Genomic DNA, 20,962 nt, shown 5'->3' with positions numbered 1-20,962 from the left:
AATTATCTTGATATTTGTTTATTTTACCATGAGGTCTGTGTTTTGGATGTTACTCTTAGTTGTTTTTGTTTTTATGTTTGCAAAGTGTGAGATGCTTGATTGGGGAAGGCCCCCCCCGCCCCCCGCCCCCATGATGGAATTGGTGATCAGTCCCTTTTACAGTTCTTTATATATTCTAGATATGAATCTATTATCAGTTACATGATGGATTTACCTATTTCTTCAAGAAATTTGGGGTTGGGATTTCTTTAGGGATTGGGGTGAATCTGTTGATTGTTTTGGCTAATATTGACAACTTGACAGTACTGGCTTCCAATTCATGAAATTGGGATATTTTTGCATGTATTTGTGCCTTTTTGAGCATTTTTCACAAGTGTTTTTAGTTTACTGTGGACACATAATTCCTTTCCTGTATAACATTATGCTTAAATATTTTGCTTTATATTGATGCTATTGAAAATGGAATCGTTTTCTCAATTTTTGGATTATTTGTAATATATAGGAAACTAATTGATTCTTACATTTTGCTTTTATATATTGTAATTTTTTCAAATTTATTCATTATTTCTAGCATTTTTTTCCCAGAATCTTCAGAGTTTTCTACATATTAGATCGTATAAGTTGTAAACAGATAGTTTTGCTTTCTTTTTCTGTTGGGGTACCTTTTATCTATTTCTGCCTATGCATTCTTTTTATTTTAATTTTTCTTGGCAAGAGAGGTAATCAGGTTTATTTATTTACTTATTTTTAGAGGCAGTACTGGGGATTTAATACAGGGCCTCGTGCATGCTAAGCATGTGTTCTACTGCTTGAGCAATACCTTTACCCCCACCCCCCTGACTCCGACTATGCATTCTTTCCTGAACTACTTTTTTTTTTTTCTAGGAACTCTAGTAATAAATTTTTAGAAATAGTGAGAAAAGGTATCCGTGTCTTGTTCCTGGTCTTAGAAGAAAGGCTTTCAGTGTTTTACTATTGAGTATGATGTTAGCTGTGGGCTGTTGACATATGTCCTTTATTGTTTAGAGCTAGTTTTTTTCTATTCATGTTTTATTGTTTTTTTTTTTTTTATCATGAAAGGCTATTGTCTTTTGTTGAATGCTTTCTCTGTGTCACATGAGATGATCATGGAAGTTTTTACTTTCATTCTGTTAGTGTGTTGTTTTACTTTGAAGGATTTTCACATGTGGAAGGATCCTTGCATTTCACATATTCTCCTTAGGCAAAGTGTATAATCTTTTTAATGTGATGTTGATTTTAGTTTACTATTTTATTGATGATTTCTGCCTCATTATTCATTAGAAGTTTTAGCCTGTGGTTTTCTTGTACTGTCTTTGACTTTGGTATTAGAATAAATCTGGGTTCATAGAGGTAGTTGAGAACTGTCCCCTTTTGTTCAGTAGTTTGGGGACAAGTTTAAGGAAGGTTGGTCTTAATTGTTTTTAAACTTTGGGTAGAATTCTGCAGTGAAGGTCTCTGGCTTTCCCTTGTTGAGTGGTTTTTGAATAGTGATTCAGTCGCCTTACAAGTTACAGGATTTTTTGGACTTTTAATTTCTTCATGATTCTCTCATGGTGGGTTCTGTTTCTATAGGAAGTTACCCATTTTTTCTAGGTTATCCTATATTTATTTTATTTTTTAATTAATTAATTAATATTGTTTTTAAACCTTGCATAGAATTCTGCAATGAAGCTCTCTGGTTCTCCTTTGTTGAATGGTTTCTGAATAGTGATTCAGTCTCCTTACAAGTTACATGTTCTGATTTTTAATTTCTTCATGATTCTGTGTTGGTAGGTTCTGTTTCCATAGGAATTTATCTGTTTCTTCTAGGTTATATCCTATATTTAGACATAGAATTATCTGGGTATTTTTTCTAAATTAAAAAGAATTCTGTAAAACTAGTTGTAATCTGTTATAATGTTATGTTTTTCTTATTCGGTAATTGAGTCTTCTCCCCTTTTTTGTTAATCTAGATGAGGAATTGTCAATTTTCTTGTCCTTTTCAAAGAAGCATTTTGTACTTTTGTCATTTTCTGTAGTTTTATTCTCCATTTCATTTGTCTCTAGTCTAATCATTTTTCCTACTTCTAGCTTAGGTGTATTTTGTTCTAAGATACTTTTACCTTGTTTTTTTTTTTTTTAAAGAATTTTTTATTCACAATGTAAATTCAGAAGGTAATTCATCAAAGATGTGGGCTAGAAAAGGTATTTTAAAGAATAATGCAGTTCTCATCAAAAGAAAAAATGTTTTCTCCTATTTTGCCCTCTTTATCAGTATGAAATTACGGATGCTAACTAAATTCATTGTGGTATTGTTCCATATGCTGTAAACCTGGAACTTACATAGTGATGTATATCAGTGTATACAGAGTTGTGTAAACAACTCTTAAATGCTACTACGTAAAGAATTGGTTTTAAAAAGGAAATAATTAAAACACGTTGGACAAAAGAAAGAATAATGCCATTTATAGCAGTTAAAGAACTGCATTGCTTTTTTCAAGGCAATGGTTAATGACCTAAATTGTCAGATGCCTTAGTCCTCCAGTCTCAGATCCCAGGTTCTGTCCCTGAGATTGTGAAACTGAGCAGTGTGTTCAGTTTGCCCTTCTGCGTGAATGAATCAGAAAAGCTGTTCTGTAGGGTGTCAGTATATATCCCATTTTACCCAGGGAGAGTTTTGTATTTGTTTTTTGCATTAGTAACACAGAGACTAGTCCAGTTCTTATTTATTTTAAAACTGCTTAAATTAATTCCAATTTTGAAAATGTTCCTGGATCCTACCAACGCCCCATGTCAACCCCTCTCTTTCCCGTCTGGGAGCCCCAAGTTCCGGGACCTCTGGATTGCTTATCCCTGGGCAGCAGATCATGAGCGCTAACTGCTGGCAAAACAGCTTTTTATTTAAACCTTTTTTTTTTTCTTAACATTTCTTTATTGACTTATAGTCATTTTACAATGTTGTGTCAAATTCCAGTGTAGAGCACAATTTTTCAGTTATACGTGAACATACATATATTCATTGTCATGTTTTTTTTTTCTCTCTGTGAGCTTATTTTTAAACCTTTTTTATCTGAGGATAAAACATCTTGGCATCTGACATAACTGGTCCACATCAGTGTAAACTTTTACCTAAAGTCTCTTCCAGACAGTAACTTAAAACAATTGCTTCAAGGTATGGGATAGTATCTCCCCTCCTGCTGCGCGACTCTGGGAACAGGCCTCGCTGCCTCGCTGCCCCTCCGCCCCCGCCCTCGGCCGCTAGCGCTCCGCCCAGGCCACGCCCTCTCCGTTATTTATTCGCTGGGGCCCCGCCTCCGGAAGTCCCGCCTCTTACTCTACCCTCAAGAGTTTCTCCCGGAACCGGAAGCGGAGAGCGGCGTGGAGGTCACGCAACAGAGCGAAGTTTCTGTTTTCTGGTGTTCTGTGCCGCATCATCCCGCTCATTTAGTCCTCAGGGTGTGGAGTTGCTACGGACCTAAGGCCTCGGCACTTGGGTCTTCGGCCCCACGTAAGTCCGGACGGCGTTGCTCTACTTCGGTTATCATTTTCCTTTGGGTTTGAATTTCCTGAGAGTGGTCCATGCCCTTGGCTTTTCTACCTTCAGTCACGGAGACACCGCCTTTCTGCCGTTTTCCTGCTTGAAACGCTTTACTACCGCCGCCCCCCCAGTCCCCCAATCCCTTTCCCCATGTAACGTCGCCTTCCGCGAGGCGGATTTGCCCCTCCCCCCCGCCCCCAACCTCGCTGTCTCGGCCCCTGGAGGGCAGCGCCTGCGGCCTCGCTCTCGTGAGGCCGCGTCCTCTCCCCGGGTCCCAGGATTCTCGGGAGCCCGGCCCTTTCCTGAGACCCCCTGCCTGCCAGCCCGTGTCCTCGCGTCCTTTTCAGGCCTTTCTACGTAGTCAGCCCTTCCCCCACCCCGGGAAGTTAGAGGTGACCATCCCTAGCCTTGTTTTTACGTCCCAAATTGCACCCTGGTGGAAAATGGTGTCTTCGGTAGGCGGCCATCTCATTCAGTCGCTATCTTTCTAAATACGTGGGTCGAGAGGACCAGGAAAAGCAGGTGAGGGGTGTGAGAGAAAAATAGAAACACTGATAAGGAGAAAAGAACGAGGGAGGACCGTTGGGGACGTAGAGGATGGTTGAGGCACTTGTAGAGAGACAAAAGAGACAGTAAGAGGAAAGAAATTAAACCTTGAAAGTAACAGGTGAATTAAATAGAGGTACATTAAAAAGCCCATCTCCAGGTGTTGGAGATCGTCGTAGGGAGAGTGGCTCAGGATCAGCGGTAGAAGGGACCGCAACGGTGGTGAGGCTCTTCACACGGAGAGTAGGGGGAGAGGATGAAACAGGTGGAACCATGACCCTCAGCGTCGTGGTGCTGGGAGAGAAAGGAAAACTAGTAACTGGAGAAGCAGAGGAAGAGAGAGCAGGAAGTATAGCTACCAGGGAGTACCAGAGAGTGGGCCTAAGGGACTGTAAGTGGGGTATTAAAGGTGTAACCAGAGGCCAGAGAGGAAGCAGAGATGGAGGAAGAAGGAGACAGAAATATATGGAGATTTAGGGCAATCAGAAAGGTTAGAGAGGAGGCACTGCTTTGGGAAAGATCCCTGGTGTTCTCATTTATTTCAAGTGGTAAATCCATCCTTCTCCCGAGGAAAAAAAAAGATTGGAGATAAAGAGCAACAAGTGGGAAAGAGAGTTGCAGAGTGGGGCAGGACAGGAGTGAGGGAAGACATAGGAGGGGAGAGAGAGCAGAAGAGTGGGGAACAAAAAGACAAAAGAGGGAAACAAACAGAATGAAAGGAAACGGTAGTGCAGATACAGGAGAAAACTGGATTCACCTGGAGGTGAGCTGTTTCGATGGGACGATTAAATCATGAAAAATGATTGGCGGCCATAGAATTTTAAATTTTGTTTGAATTATACAGATGAGGCTGGAGTTATGAAACGTTCTGTAAGGCCTGTGCATTTTCTAATTACTTGTACTGGAAGATAGCTTCCATTTGCAGCCCCTGTCCAGCCTGGGGAGCAGTGGCATGAATCAGGCAGTTATGAATTACCCTCTTCCCTTTTCCTAACGATGGAAGGAGGTCAGGGGAGGACACGTGGGGCAAGAAATGACTGTCCCTACGTGGTACTTTTTTAAAGGAACTTTGAAAGTGGTGTATTTTGTAATGTATTTACTTTTTTGTTTCTTTACATACTCTTTTGTAGCTTGGAATGACTTAAGTTCATTAAGTTTCTACTTTCCAATAAATTTTTAACTTCTGAAACCATCTTTGGTGGCCTCTAATTTTCTACTCATGTCATTCTTTTCTAAATTCTTTTCTATCCTCATTTTTTTTCCCAAAATGTTGACACCAAAGTTTTGGGTTAAAAGTAATTCACATATTATTTCTTTTTAAAATTTGTCTCAGATTTATTCCAAGCCTGAGTACTTTATTCTCTTTATTTTATGTATTGGAAAATTTCTTTGGTAAGTAGTACGTAATTTTAGACTGTTGTGAGGAATGCTTGTCAGAGATGTCACGTGGCTAGTTAGTTGCTCAAAGTAAGAGCCATAAGATGGAGTAAGTCCTAAAAAGCCCAGCAGAACTGGTGTCCTCATGCAGTGTCCTGAGGTGTCCCCATGTTAAGTGTGCTGTGTCACTGCTGTGCTGTAGCCCCCAGGTCTTCCAGGCTGTGCACATCCAGGGACCTGTTCCCACCTTGTTGGGAGCTTTGCCTTCCATCAGTGCTTCTGCTCAGAGTCAGGGATAGTGATCTCACTGTGCTGAGGGTGAGTAGAAGTCTGGAGCCTAAGGGGGCATGATGGTGGCCTCCCTCAAAGAGCTAAAGTATCTTTTAATTACCTGTGAGTGGGGAGAACAGGAGACAAGAAATCTGGGGACCGTCTGTCTCCAAGACTTCCTTGCTGGTCTCAAATGCCTTTGTGACTGGTCTCCATCAGTTCCCCAGCTGCTAGTAAGTTTTCCCAGGAGGGCCTGCTTCCTGACCGTCATACTCAATGTCCAGTGTCCTTTGGGTGGCAGCTTGTGTGTGTTCCTGTTGTGATGCCTTTGCTGAGAGGTCCTTTCCCTTTTAGCCCTGTTCCCCACGCGTGCGTGGAGGAGAGGCGGAGAAATGGGGAAAGTGGAGGGGAGCCTGTGGGGTCTGCAGGAGGGACCTGGCAGCCAGTGTGGGCGTCAGGATGAGCCCCATGAGCGGTGTGTGCGCCTGTCCTAAGTGGAGTTGTGGGATCAAGGACTGTGTGAATCTGTTTGAAAGGGATGTCTCATTCAGGCTGCAGGACCAGGATGTGGCTTTGTTCGTATTTGCAGCCTGCATGGAACGGTGTCAGGTACCATGGTGTCTTAGCACAGTTCCGTGGGATGGATACTGAGACTGGGTTTTGCATGCATGGGCTTAATTGGGAAACTCACATCACACGTGAGGAGAAGTGATGGCAGTGGAACGGCACAGAGAAACCGTTTCCTTCAGTGGTGTTAGAACCGAGGCCTGAGCTGAGCCCACGGAACTGTGGGTGTAGGAGGATGGGTGCCTTGTCCTGAGGGGCTGGATTTAGAAGGTGCCCCCCAGCATTCACTCCAGTCCGTGACTTGTAGGGGTCTTTTGGGAGGGCGAGAATCATCATGCAAGCCATAGAGTAATTAGAGGGAAAATCGCAGAGATAATTTTATCAGATACCTTTGATATCTTTGAGTATTTTGGGTTCCTAGTGAAGAAGGTTTCAGATGCACTTGGAAAGATGCAGAAGACTGACATGTTTCCTTGGAAGCTTTGGGGTCACACTGGGTCACGCGTGTCATTGGAAATATCCCTCTTATCAGTCGTGTTGGAGATGACAGTGCTTGGTCAGGGTCACTGTCAGTGAACGTATTGTCTTGTGGTTAGTGACTCCGTGGGTGTCTTAAGTACATTTCCCTCATGACACGAGTTACTGCAGTTTGGAGTGTTTCCTGTCATTGTATAGCAGGATGGGCAGTTAGCTTGGGTCCTGTGGGGACTGTGTTGTGCTCTGGGAGAGTCTGAGTTTGTTTGACTACAGAAGGGAAATTATGTGTCGTCAGCTGAAAATTGCAGAATGTTTTCAGTAGGGTGGGCCTGCTAGGTATGTGCCTATGGGCCCAAGGTGAGAGGGGCCATAAAATTCTGTGACGTAGGGAAGGATTATTCCAGGAATCAGAGGGCAGCAACACCACAGCGATCAGCGGTCCAGAGGCTCATCCTTCACAAGACGTAGCTGCAACTTTCTTGCTACCAGGTCAGTGCTGGATATTCTGTTATGCACTCTTGTCCCTCCCCACATACGCACACACAGGTACAAAACAGAGAATAGGGGACCTTTTTGCACTGTTGGTGGGAATGTAAATGGTTCTGCCAAACTGGAAAACAATATGGAGGGTGTTCAATAAATTAAGTGTAAAAGAGGCACACAGTCAGACCCACTTCTGGTGGATATCCAAAAGAAAAGAAATCAGTATTTCCAGGGACATATCTGCACTCCCGTGAGTATTGCTGTATTCATAATAGGCGTTTTGCATATACATGTTTCAGACCCTCTGACCAGAGATTCCCCTTCATATAGTCTGTGTGGGGGTCCAGCCTTAATGATATTTATGGGCCCCCAGGTGATTCCAGTCTGGGTCCCTCACTGAGCATCCTGACTCTGAGTCCTCCCATCCTGAGGGCTGGGATCCGGGCTGAGGGGGAGGGGGCTCTGCTCTGCGTGGGGATGGATCAGGGCCTGGTCTGTGACCTGAAGGGGGCTGTCGGGTCCAGCTGAGGCGCCTGCTTCTGCCTTGTAGGGGAGGGGCTCACCAGGAGGGGAGGGTGATCTCAGGACAGTGTGGGGAAACTCCCTTGTTGGTCTGTGTGTGGAGTTTCCTGTCCTGAGTCCCTCCTGTGACAGTGGGCAGCAGAGGACTGTCTGTCCCACGTGGTGAGGTCTCCCCTGTGTGTGTGGCTGTGGCACAGGGAGGGCTGTGTTGATTCTCAGCATTAAAGGACATTTTTCCAACTTTCAGGATTGACCTCTAAAGACTCACCTTTCCTGAAGGAAAAGTCCAGAAGAGGAGGAAGAGGAAAAAAAGAAGTCAGAAATGGATCCTTCTCAGGTAAAGTCCTATTCTCACTGGATTCTCAGTCTGTCCTTCCTGAAATGCCCTTTTCCTTGGACTCGCTAATCCTGTCTGACTCTGCAGCGTCCTGCCTGACACCTGTACATCCACAGTCACCCGGGACCCTCCCTCAGCGCCTGTCCTCCCCACTCAGACTCCACTCCCGGGACCTCTGGACCTGGGACTTGTGAAGCGGCTCCCCGGGCGGCGTCCTGGGCGGGCTTCACCCCCGTGGGTTGGAGACGCGGAGTCAGTGCTGTGGGGCAGCAGGGAGGGTTTAGGGGCCCATCTGGGTGCGCTGTCCGCTTTCTGTAAACCAGAGAAAGAAGCTGCACGGGGAAGTCAGGTAGTAATGTGCACAATACGTGGTAAATTCTGGAAGAGACCAACATAGAGAAATTTGTTCTTTCTTTTTACAACACGTTCGAAGCATTTGGAGTGCGTCACTGATTACACAGCTCTAACGACTGGGAATGGAATGGGAAGTTCAGAAAGGGCCATCAGGGATACACAGGGTATTTTATTCCATCATCTATTTTACCCACTGATTCTGTTCTTCATTTAAATTTTATTTATTTATTTATTTTTGGGCCTTTTTTGTTTGTTTTTTGAGGGGGGTAATTAGGTTTATTCATTTGTTTACTAATGGAGGTGCTGGGGATTGAACCCAGGACCTCTCACATGCTGAGCTGTACCCTCCCCCACTTCGATCATTTATTTTAAACTGTGAACTCAACCTGCATTGCTGAGTGTTGGAAATCCTTTAAATCACTTTTGTCATCTCCATTCTTCATATTTTGTCTTTTCCGTCTGTTGGTTGTGCCCCTTGACACACAGGCGTTTTTGATTTGATGCAGGTAAGGCTTCAGCTTCATTCTTCTGCACGTAGGCACCCGGTTTCCCAGCACCATTTGTTAGGAGACTGTCTTCTTTCCAATGGTGTAGTCTTAGCACCTTTTTGAATACATTTTACACATAAGAAAGGGTTATTTCTGAGCATTGTGTTCTTTGTCACTGGTTTATGTATCTGTGTTTATGTCAGTAACATGCCATCTTGGTAATTTTGTGATACGTTCTGAAATCTGGGAGCTTCATCTTTCTTCTTCAAGAGTGTTTTGGCAGTTTGTAGTCACTTGAGATTCCCTGTGACTTAGCATGTGGTTTTTTTTTTTTTTTTGGGTTTTTTTTGCATGTTTCCATGTTTTATTTTTATTTTTTAAACATTTTTTTTATTGAGTTACAGTCTTTTTACAATGTTGTGTCAAATTCCAGTGTAGAGCAGCATGTTTTTTTTTCTATTTCTGCAAAATTTGCTGTTGGAATTTTGGTAACGATTGCATTGACTCTGTAAAACACTTGGTGTGGTTTGGATATTTTAAGGGTAGTCGGTCTTCCATGAGTGCTGGATATCTTTCTCTTTATTTTTATGTTTTGGATTTCTGTTAGGAATGTGTAGTAGTTTTCAGTGTGCAAGTCTTTCACCTTCTTGGCTAATTTACTCCTCAGTATTTCATCCCTTTTTGCTGCTATAGTAAATAACACTGTTTTCTTATTTTCTTTTGACGTTGTTCTTTGTGTATAGGAATGGAACTGATTTTTCATGTTGATTTTGTGTCCTGCAACTTCTCTAAAAATTTTTTTGAGTTAGCAGTTTTCTTGTGGAATCTTTACTGTTTATACATATAAAACTTCGTCATCTAGGAAAGAAGGAAATTTGACTTTTAATTTGGATAACAGATTTCTTTTTCTTGTCTGAAACGTCTGGCTAGGACTCTGAGTACTTTGTTGAGCAGTAGTGCAGATAAGGTTTCATCCTCGCCTTCTTCCTGATCTGAGATGAGAAGCTTTCATTCTTTCACCATTGAGTATGATGTTCGCTGTGTTTTTTTCATAGATGGTGTTCATTATGTTGAGATAATTTACTGTTTCTAGTTGGTTGGATGATTTTTTAAAATGTTAATTTACTTTTTGTTTTGTTTTGCTGGGAGGAGTTAATTAGGTTTATTTATTTATTTAATCTTAGAGGAGGTACTGGGGACTGAACCCAGGACCTCACGCAAGGTGAGCATGCACTCTGCCACTGAGCTACCCCCTTCCCCCGCTGTTGAGTGTTTCATCTTGAAAGGTTCCTGTATTTTGTCAAATGCTTTTTTCTGCATCAGTTGAGATGATCCTGTGTGGTTTTTTCCTGTAATTTATTAATGTGGTGATTCACATTAATTGATTTTTGTTTCTTCATTCCTCCTTACTCCTTAACGTGAATAAAATACACTTGGTCATGATGTCAAATGTGTCGAATTTGGTTTGCTAGTATTTTGTTAAGGATTTTGCATCAGTATTCCTTAGTGATACTGGTTTCTACTTTTTCTTTCTTGTTGGGTCTTTCTCTGAGTTTGGTTTCCGAATTACGCTGGCTCCATGGAATGAGTTTGCCAGTGCTCCCTCTTCAGCTGTAACATATTTAGCAGGGTTAGAGGTAATTCTTTTTCAAATGTTCAGTAGAATTCTGTAGTGAAGGCATTTGGTCCTGGGTTTTTCTTTGAGATTTTTTGATTACTACTTGAATGTCTCTAGTTACAATTTGATTCAAATTTTTTATGTCTTACTGGTTAAGGTTTTGTTAGTTGTATGTTTCTAAGAATTTACCTGTATCTTCCAGATTATGTAGTTTGGATGCATTATTTTCTTTTTCATTTTTTTTTTTTATTCAAGTAACTGCAAATAGGAAACCAGAAGGGGGCCCCAGGCTGGGACAAATACTGGCTACCTCCTCCCTGACAGAACAGGGGGAGAAGGTGGCCCCTACACCTGCTGGTCAAAACAGGCCCCCCCTCCTTACTCTGCCGCAGCATCCTAGGGACAGGGCCCCACCTTCCCTGGGACTGGGGTAGTCGGTAACCCAGCCTGCTCTGCCCCAGGCCCCTTCCTCCAAGAGCATCTTGGAGGAGGGGAATATGGGCAGAACAGGAGGCAACAAGGATGAACATTTGGCGCTGGTAGCAGCAGCAGTGGCGGATGTCTAAGAATGAAACATTGAACAAAAAATAACACAACTGTCCAGAGGTAGTTTCTGACCAGAGGAAAGATGAAACCAGAACCTTGGCGGGTGGGGAGGAGCAGAAGGGTGGGAGTGAGCAAGGCTAGCTCCTTGTTATTAGTGCCCCATGTAAGGGAAGGGTAAACAGGCCAAGAGTGGAAGCAGATGGGGAGGAGGCATGACTCCAGCCCACCTTGAGTGGCTGCCACAGGAAACCCAGGCCCCTTGGGCCTCCCCTGGATAAAGGTGGCTCTGCATCTCCATCACTGCAGGAGACTCCAGGGTGAGGGCAAGATGGGCTAGAACCTGCTTAGGGCGAGTAGGGGGCTGCCCAACCTAGTGCAGGGACTAGGCAAGGTGGGGAAGAAAAATGGGTGTGAGCCACACCTGCTGCTGTTAGCACAGTGGGAGTGAGCCATGTCAGAAGGAGATGGGGCTTGGCCCCCTTTTAAGGCCAGGGGAGCCCTCCCAGGCCCCTTAATGGGAAGCCAAAGGGAAGAGTCAGGGGTCAGAAGGGACCCCCAGACCAAAAGCCCAGCCAGCAATGTCCCCACCGCTGAGGGAGTGGGGATCAGCAGCGCAGGGAGCGGTGACGTGGGAAGTCAGCTTCGTCCAGGGGGGCAGGTGTGGCGTGTGGATGAGAGGGGTCGCTGGGAATTGAAATGAAAGGAAAACTGCTTCCCACTCGGGCCGGGGGCCCTGCAGCGGCTGGTGTGGGCGTAGTTTGGCGGTGAGGGCGCAGGTGGGTGGCGGTGATGCGTGGGCCTGGGGCAGCTGCGGGGGCGGTGGGAGCGGAGCGGAGCTGTCCAGCTCGGGAAGGAAACTGCTCCTCGGCCAGGGAGCCGGCGGCACTCGGCGCGGTCACTGCGCCTCCTCTGAGACTCCTGAGAGATGCCCTCTTCTTCCTCCTCCAGTTTTTTGCCTCTGCCCCTTGGTTTCCTCCCTGGAGTTGTGGTTTTCCGGGTCTTGGCAGCACCCTTATTTCTACTCCCCGCCAGCGCTTGCGCCGCCCGCCCCGCCCTCGCTGCTCAGCGCCGTCCTTTTCCTGCTTGGAAGCCAAGGGCCGCCCGGACTTGGAGCTCCACTCGCTCACCTTCCCTCGTCTGCAGAGCAAGTGGAGGAGCGACGGCCGGGATGCGCGAGCTCCGCCGCCGGGCTCCCGGGAGGGACGGTGCTGGGCGCTGCGGGCCGGCCTGGCGCCGCCTCCAGCAGCAAATGCGGACGCCTGCCTGGAGCCGCGCCAGGGCCAGAAATAGCCCGGGCTCGGAGTCCCACGTAGAGGTGGGCGCCTTGTTTTCCACAGTACTTCCTGATAATCCTTTAAAACCTCTCTCTGCCATCAGTTAGTCACTTCTCTTTCATATCTGTTTTTTGTTATTTGAATCTTTCCTTTCCCCTTAGTCTAGGGAAAGGTTTTTCCATTTAATTTTTTCAAAACTCTTTGCTTTGATTTTTATATTTTTCTACTTTCTATTTTGTTTATCTCTAGTTGAATCTTTATTTTCCACTTTACTTCTGCTGAATTTGGACTTAGTTTTTTATTTTTCTTCTAAGAGATGGAAAAATAGAATTCTGATTTGAGCTTTTTTTTTTTATTGTAAGCACTTAGCAGTGTAGACGTCACTTTCAGTACCGCCTTTGCTGCACAGTATACATCCTGGTGTGTTGTGTTTTTGTTTTCATCCAGATATTTGAAAATTCCCTTGTGATTTCTTTTTAGATCAATTGGTTATTTAAGAATGAGTTGTCTAACTTCCACGTATGAGGAATAATTGTCCTTCTTCTGTTTGTAGTTTCATTTCATTGTGTTTAGAGAAGTTATTTTTTATTATCTCAATCTCAAACTGTTAAGATTTGTTTTGTGGCCTAGTGTGTGGTCCATCGTGGAGACTCACGTGAGCTTGAGAAGCAGGTGCTGTCTGCTGTTGGTGGAGTGATCTGTACACGTGTGTGTCTCTTCACTTGTGTTAATGTTCGCTTCATTTTTCTGGGAGATCTAATGTTAGATGTATAGATATTTTTACTTGTTTTATCTTTTTGGTAAATTGATCCTTTTAGCTTTATGTAATGTTTTTTGTCTTTATTTTATCTTGTCTGTATTTTGTAGTCCGCCTGCTCTCTTTAGGATGGAGTATCTTTTTCCGTCCTTTCACTTTTAGCCTTTCCCTGTCCTAAGATTTGTGAATGTTCACAGTTCCAGCCTTCTGATACACACACTCTGTCTCGATGTGTCTCCTCCTGTTATGTCCTCTCATGGTCCCCGCTCAGGCACCTTGTTCGGTGGTGAAAGGCAGGGGCCCTGGCCAGCCCCCTTCCCTCCACTGTAATTTCAGAGGGAATGTGGCGAGTGGTTCCTTCTGATCATATTTGGTGAACTGTTCTTGCTTAATAACTGTATTTTTTCCCCATGGTTTTTGGCCTTGAATTTTAATTCTCTTAGAAGTTTTTGACTTTACTATTGTGATAATTTTTGTTCTTAATCTATGAATATAATGTGCAATACTAATAACTTTTCCGATTTTCTATCAATGTTTTATTACTGGAAAATGGGAAAAATGATTTAAAAAATTGTCCTAAAATATCGAGAGGCAAGTCCTCTCATTGCAGTTAATGTTGTGTAGATGTGTGTGCATGAGTTGATGGATGTCGAAGTCTATGGTTTTGATAAAGGCCATTATAGTTTCAAACTGTATTATATCTTGTCATTTTAAATTATATCTTCAGTATACACCATGGTTTTGCATTTTTTTCTACACTATCCTGTTAATGGTTTAAGTAGTAGTAAGATTACTAACATTTTATGTGTATGTGCCTGTGTGTGTTCCCACATCTCTAGTGACCTTTTATGCTGTTCCATGTTGTTCATCTTGGACTTGATTTTGAAGTTGTCTCAGGGAGCCCTCTGTCAGTATACTTTTAATGCTCTGTTAATTCACTGTTTGATTCTTAAGCTTCATTTCCAGGCCTCAGGTCTCTGAGTTCAGGTGCTTGTTGTGACATTTCTTAGCTTCTTGAGTTGAGTTTCTCAGAGTGTGACACAGTTTTCAGCTCTGTAAAATGGGACCAGGTGTTTATTTAATGAGCTGTTTTGTTGATAATTCAAGTTCATGCCTGTAAAGTACTTATTTTGAGTAATGTTTATCACATAGAAATTGTGCAGACACATTTAGTCACTGCTTTTGTTACCGTAATTTAAGATTTTGACTGTTTTGAAGTCTGTGGACCTTTTCATTTCTGAAGATAGCTCATCTAGATACTGAGTAACACTCGGTATGTAGAACATAATGTCTAACACTCATACATAGACAAACCAGTGTTGAGTTTTATATACATGTTTCATGCATTCTCCACAAAGATGAAAAACCCATATTAATTGGAGGATATCATATCATCTTATGAAAAAGCATAGGAAATTAGACACCCATTATTTGCTCCAAATACCTTAACATGACTGTCAAAACACGTACTTCAACTAAATTGACCCTTACGTCTCTCGTTTTTCATTTTGTATGAGGATAGAACTCTCCTCATGGCCCCTTGGTAAAATGTGTTTTCATTTCAGGGGCTGTTGACCTTTGCGGACGTGGCCATCGAGTTCTCCCAGGAGGAGTGGGAGTGCCTGGACGCTGCTCAGAGGGCCTTGTACAGGGACGTGATGTTGGAGACCTGCAGGAGCCTGCTCTCCCTGGGTGAGGGAACTCCCCTTTAGAAGTTGGGTGGGTGTGTTTGCATTTTCTCTGTGTGCCTATTGGGAGCCCCTGTTCTGTCTGACTGATCTGAAAGCCCTGTTGACTCAGACATGATGTGGTATCACAAGGTTCAGCTGACCCTTTCTTCAGATGATCTGCCAGTTTCATGTTGCATCAGGGGCTGTCCTGGAGCTGAATTATCTATGAAGCTTAATGGCAAACTTCAAAAATAATACACAGTTTTTTGTTGTCTACCCCTTGCTTTTGACTTGATATTTCTGGGATGTGTGCTAGATATCTGCATATTACAAGTTCCCTCTGCATTTGGAAGGAGGCAAGCGGTGGATGAATGTGAAATAATTTTCCAGGCCCACCTGTAATGTCGTCACTCCGCAGCTGAACTAAGACCTGTGATTCTGGAAAAGTCACAGGACTTTGTATTTCTTCCTTCTGAAGATCAGGAATTTTTGTTTCTAATCTGAGCAGGATTTCCATTTTAGAAAGAGCCGTGGACTGTGGGGAGTGATCACAGCAAAAAACCAAACCGGGCGGGAATGTATGAAAAGTGTAAACACAGGTCAGATCTTGGAAGAGCAGAGAGGAAAACACCATGAATAGTGTTTGGGAACCTCTTCTCATGGTGGAGAGTTTGTTGGGAAAATGGAAGTTTATTTATTGAAAACTCTTGCAGGAAATCTCTCTGTTAAATCATCACTCTGTCCTGCAACTTGTAAACTGCGTTCTTTCACCCTCCCGTGGTGCTGCGGCCTTTCCAGAGACAAAGGCAGAGTGTTTTTCATGATCTACAGGATTTGCCATCTGGCTTCTTTGAACTTGTTGCTCGACTTGTAGAAGCACGATGGGGGCTGTTTTATAGGGGTCTCCTGCCCCCACATTTCTCCCTCTCGACTTTTTTTTTTTAATTTTTATTTTATATTTTTTAAGTGACGTATAGTCAGTTATGATGTGTCAGTTTCTGGTGTACAGCACAATATCCCAATCATGCGTATACATACATATATTAGTTTCATTTTCTTTTTCGTTAAAGGTTATTACACAATATTAAATATAATTCCCTGTGCTATAGTTTTTTTAATCTATTTTTATGTATAGTGGTTAACATTTGCACATCTCAAACTCCCAAATTTCTGTCTTCCCACCCCTTTTACCCCAGTAACCATAAGACTGTTTACTGTGTCTGCAAGTCTGTTTCTGTTTTGTAGATGAGTTCATTTTATTAGTGTCCTCTCTTCTTTTTTTAAGAGTCCACGTATGAGTGATATCATACGGTCTTTTTCTTTCTCTTCCTGGCTTACTTCACTTAGAATGACGATCTCCAGGTCCATCCAAGTTGCTGCAAATGGCTTTATTTTATTGTTTTATGGCTGAGTAGTATTCCATTGTATAAATACACCACAGCTTCTTTATCCAGTCATCTGTTTGTAGACAGTTAGGTTGCTTCCATGTCTTGGCTATTGTATATAGTGCTTTTATGAACACTGGGGTGCATGTAGCTTTTCAAATCAGAGTTCCTCCCGAATGGACTTGATCCTGTAGGATGCTCAGTTCTTGGTCCACAGAGATCAGAGCTGATACCTCTGGAGTCCAGCCCCTGAGCCTGTCCGGGTTTGGTCCCGGACTTGGAAGATGTAATCAGAAGACGTTCCGGAAAACTCGGCCGCTCTCTGTTCCATCTGGCACCTCCGGACCTGACGTAGCTGTCTCAGGTCCGCTCTGCTTGTTGAGATCCCTCATTCTTCTTTTCAGGGGTGTGTTCAGCCAGGTGGATGGGATCTTCTGTGAGTGTTACTCAGAAAGCTGTAAGGACAGTGGACAGAGGGATCCTCTTTTTGATCCTAAATCTTACAAGGGGAGCGTGGACGACTCTCTCACACTCTTACTTTGGCATCTGTGCGTGGAGCACCTGGTCCCATTCAGGGCCCCATAAGACCTCAGCCTCATATCTTCCATTTCTTGGTCTTGTACTGCTCTGCCCAGGCTGGGAGTGCAGGCCTTTGTTGATTGTGTATTCTCCTTAGTTTGTATGACTTTGCCTGTTAAATTGTTTTGAAGTATGTAGTCCTAGGGTCTGAAATTTAATTCCATTTCTTTGCTGTGATAATCCAACTATGTTTAGTGGGCAACGTCTTGTGGACTCTGTGGGGTGGGAGTGCTGGGTAACAGAAGGTTTTGATGGAGAAAACCTCTCGTGTGCTGTAGTGCTTTCCTGCTACATGCGGCACCACCTCTTGAAGCCACTCAGCAGAGTGGTCATTGTGTTCTAGGATATGGGATAGAAAGCATCACAAGACCTTGACCTGCTAGTCTTTCCAGTTTTGTTTGTTTGTTTGCTTTGAGAAATGTCACAGAAGCCTGTCTCAAGGGCCGCGTGACAGTGTTGTAGTAATGACCATCCCCTCTGAGCCTCAATCAGAAGTATAGACGTTTCTCCTGGGGACAGGTGTGCCCAAGTTCACATCCTCACATCTGTGAGGCTGTTGACTCCATACATTGTTGTCGATGCCCCCTGTTCCATCACCTGTGTGTGTGTTCTGCCTGCACGTGTGATTTTGAAGCGTCTGAATGAGAGATTATGAAGTGGCGTGGTGCCTCAGGGAAGAACCATCATTTGTTTTGTTTACGGCACTGCTGCTTTCATTTTGTACACGTCTTTGCCTTATAAATGATTGTGAATTTTATTTATCATCAGGTTTTTTGTTTTTGTTATTTTTTGTTACTCCTAGGGTTTTTGTTTTATATTTGCAACGTGCGGGATGGTTAATTGGGGTAGCCCCCTGCCATGGTGGAGCTGGTGATCAGACCCTTTTAGAGTTCTTTATATATTCTTTGTACTAATGTATCATCAGATACGTGATTTGCAGATCTTTTCTCCTATGCCATGGATTTTTTTTTGCTCTACTAGTGAGCAATAGTTTATAATTTTGATTTGGTCCAATTTGTCTGTTTTTACTTTGTGGGCCTGTGCGTTTGCTGTTACATCTGATCGATCATTGGTGAAACCAGTATCAAGAATCTTTTCCTGTGTTTGCTTCTAGGAGTTTTATACATTGTGGTCTAGGGTTTAGATAGTAGGAGCATTTTGAGTTAATTTTTGTCTGCAATGCAGGATAATGGTCCAACTAAATTCTTTTGCTTGTGCTTACCCAGTTTTCTCAACACCTTTTTGTTAACAGACTGGCCCTTCCCCCTTTAAGTGGTCTTGATGCCCTTGTGGAACACTATTTGCCCATAAACACAAGAGTGTATTTAAAATTTTTTTATTTTATTATTTTTTGTGTGGGGGATGTTAGGTATATTTACTGCTTATATTTTTAGTGGAGGTTCTTGGGTTTGAACCCAAGCCCTACCAGTGAACTATACCCCTACTGCCACACAAGAGTTTATTTTTGATGTCTTGTTCTATTCCAGTGGTTCCTCTGTCTTTATGCCTATACTGCACTATTTTGATGAGTGTAGCTTTGGAATAAGTTTTGAAGTAAAGAAGCATGAGATCTCTGGCTTTGTTCTTTTCAAGTTTATTTTTGCTATTCAGGGTCTCTTGAGATTTGATGTGAATCATAGGGTGGATTTATCTGTTCAGGAAAATGCTATTGGGTTTTCACTAGGGATTGATTTGAATGTGTTGATTGCTGTGGTAGTGTTGACTCTAGACAATACTGATTTCCAATCTATAGACTTGGCATATCTTTGCATTTACATTTTTTCAGCATCATTTTAACTTGCATTGTATAAATCTTTCCCTTCTCATGTAATGTTATGTCTAGTATTTCAGTGTTTTTGTATATATATTTTTATTGAAGTATAGTCAGTTTACAATGTTGTGTCAATTTCTGGTGTACAGCACAATGCTTCAGTTGTACATGAACATACATATATTCATTTTCATATTCTTTTTCTCCATAAGTTCCTGCAAGATATTGACTATAGTCCCCTGTGCTGTACAGCATGAACTTGTTGTTTATTTTGTATATATCAGTATCTGCAAATCTCTAACTCCCAATTTATCTCCTCTCCCCCAGGAACCACAAGTTTTTTCTCTGAGAGTCTGTTTTGCAAATAAGTTTGTCTTTTTCTTTATATTCCAAATATAAGTGATATCATATGATATTTTTCTTTCTCTTTCTGGCTTATTTCACTTAGAATGACAACCTCTAGGTCCATCTATGTTGCTGCAAAAGACATTTTGTTCTTTTTTATGGCTGAGTAGTATTCCATTGTATAAATAGATGGCAGCTCCTTTATCCAGTCATCTGTCGATGGACATTTATGTTGTTTCCATGTCTTGGCTATTGTAAATAGTGCTGCTATGAATATCAGAATGCATGTGTCTCTTTGAATTAGAGTTCCCTCTGGGGAACTCTATATGCCCAGTAGTGGGATTGCTGGATCATAGGGCAAGTCTATTTTTAGTCTTCTGAGGAATCTCCATACTGTTTTCCACAATGGCTGCAACAAACTGCATTCACACCAGCAGTGTAGGAGGGTTCCCTTTTATCCACATTTATCAGTTGTGGTTCTTTGTCCTTTTTTTTTGCTCAAAAAAACCCCATGAGGTCCACTGTGATTTACGTGAAGGGAAGAGTAAGCATCTGCAGAATATTAGAAACATTTTAAATCATGAAGTGTCTCTTTTGTATTTGCTCAGTGAAATAATTTGAAGAAATCAGTGTTCATGAGTTTTGTCTTAAAAATAAACTAGAAATTTTATGTATTCACCCCCAAAACATGTTTTGCTGTTGGTCATGTGCACTTGTGGCCATTCACTGGGTTGGGGTGGAGCCCTGCCCACAGTTTGGTCGCTGAGACTGATGTTAACACTGAAGGGGAATGAGAACATTTCTCACACCATTCAGTGTGTCCAGGGGACAGCAGAGACTCTCACAGTGTTAAGAAAATGGTTTGAGAGACCAGGGAATGGTGACTGGGTGGAGCTCAGGGGAGCTTACCCACTTAAGGTCTGAACTTCATTTGGTATCAGAGGAGGAAGCCCTCAGGCTTTTTTATCAGCTTGCCCAGATAGTCCAATAGGAAGAGGCTGTGGCTTGAAAGTTGTCAGTAGTCAAGCATCAAACTGGAGTCAGACTGTTAAATTCAACACCGAATGTTTACCCTTCAAACCTGATTTCTTGATTAGCGCGCACGCTGCTTTTCTTCATGGTAATAATTTAGTACATTTCTCTTCCGGCAGCACAGACACGTTCCATTGTTCAGTAGGGTTGTTGAACGGGCAGGCAACTACTATTCAGATACATTACCTATGATATTTTCACTAGTTGAGTAAAAAGCAATGTTTGGAAGTGTTCATTAGATAGTATAACCAAGCACGTGTACTAGAAGGGCAGTTTCCCAAAAGACATTAAAATTTCCATTGTAAAGGACGGTATTAGGAATACGTCCAGTGGTGTATTTTCTAATGTCATAAAGTGTTCTTTAATAGCTTTTCCTTAGCATTGCATTTTCCTACCACATATGTTTCCCTTGTTTGACTCTAAGGGACAGATAAATCAGTGTACTGTTTTCGGACTCTGGTGACATGAAAATGCACATAATGCAACAACACAGAAAAACGCGAGGAGAGAGCGCTCCTCTAGGGGTCAGTTCAGTGAAAGGACTGGAAAGGGCACAGTGGAGACTTGACGTCTGTTTTGTGGGAGTTGGCTGTGGTCAGGTGCTTGAAAATCAAGTGTGTGTAGCTGCACGTGCACACAAGTGAAGGGAATGAAAATATAATGATGACTGTGGTAGAAAGATGCCAAGCTTCCAACTATAGTTTGTGACAAGGAGACACTCTCCATTGTCCAGTGCCTGGAAGCCATCATGCCCTTTCCCAGTGATGGATTCACATTGAGAGCCAGAGCATCTTGCAGAGAAAATAAGATTTGTGCTCCTTGAGCATGTCAACTGAACCAGTATTTGTTTCCCACCAAAAATCTTTGGTAACTGATCTTAAATTTGATTTATATTATCTTTTATATCACACTTCAAGTGGGGTCACTGTAATTAATGCCTTAAGCATAGTGCTGCTGGGAAACAAGCAACTAGAAAACAAGCCGCACCTACATTTCCATGAGCTAAAGTATTGTATTCACACTTAC

General features: G+C 42.8%; 1 long non-coding RNA gene and 1 pseudogene across 4 annotated transcripts in view; one reads left to right on the top strand and one right to left on the bottom strand.

The window, feature by feature from the left end:
• Window positions 1-489: 489 nt before the first annotated feature.
• Window positions 490-20,962, top strand: part of LOC116154661 (uncharacterized) — a 42,803-nt gene continuing 22,330 nt past the window's right edge. For all 4 annotated transcript variants that reach the window (XR_010382446.1, XR_010382445.1, XR_010382447.1 and 1 more), the window contains exons 1-3: window positions 490-7,264; window positions 8,028-8,117; window positions 14,720-14,846. This is a non-coding gene — a long non-coding RNA (uncharacterized LOC116154661). The remainder of the gene's footprint in view (window positions 7,265-8,027; window positions 8,118-14,719; window positions 14,847-20,962) is intronic.
• Window positions 8,106-13,412, bottom strand: LOC116154986 (serine/arginine repetitive matrix protein 3-like; annotated as a pseudogene).

This window comes from Camelus dromedarius, chromosome 9 (assembly GCF_036321535.1).
Source record: "Camelus dromedarius isolate mCamDro1 chromosome 9, mCamDro1.pat, whole genome shotgun sequence".
NCBI lineage: Eukaryota > Metazoa > Chordata > Mammalia > Artiodactyla > Camelidae > Camelus > Camelus dromedarius.
Note: the sequence above shows the minus strand (reverse complement) of the source record. Positions and strands in the feature narration are given on the sequence as shown.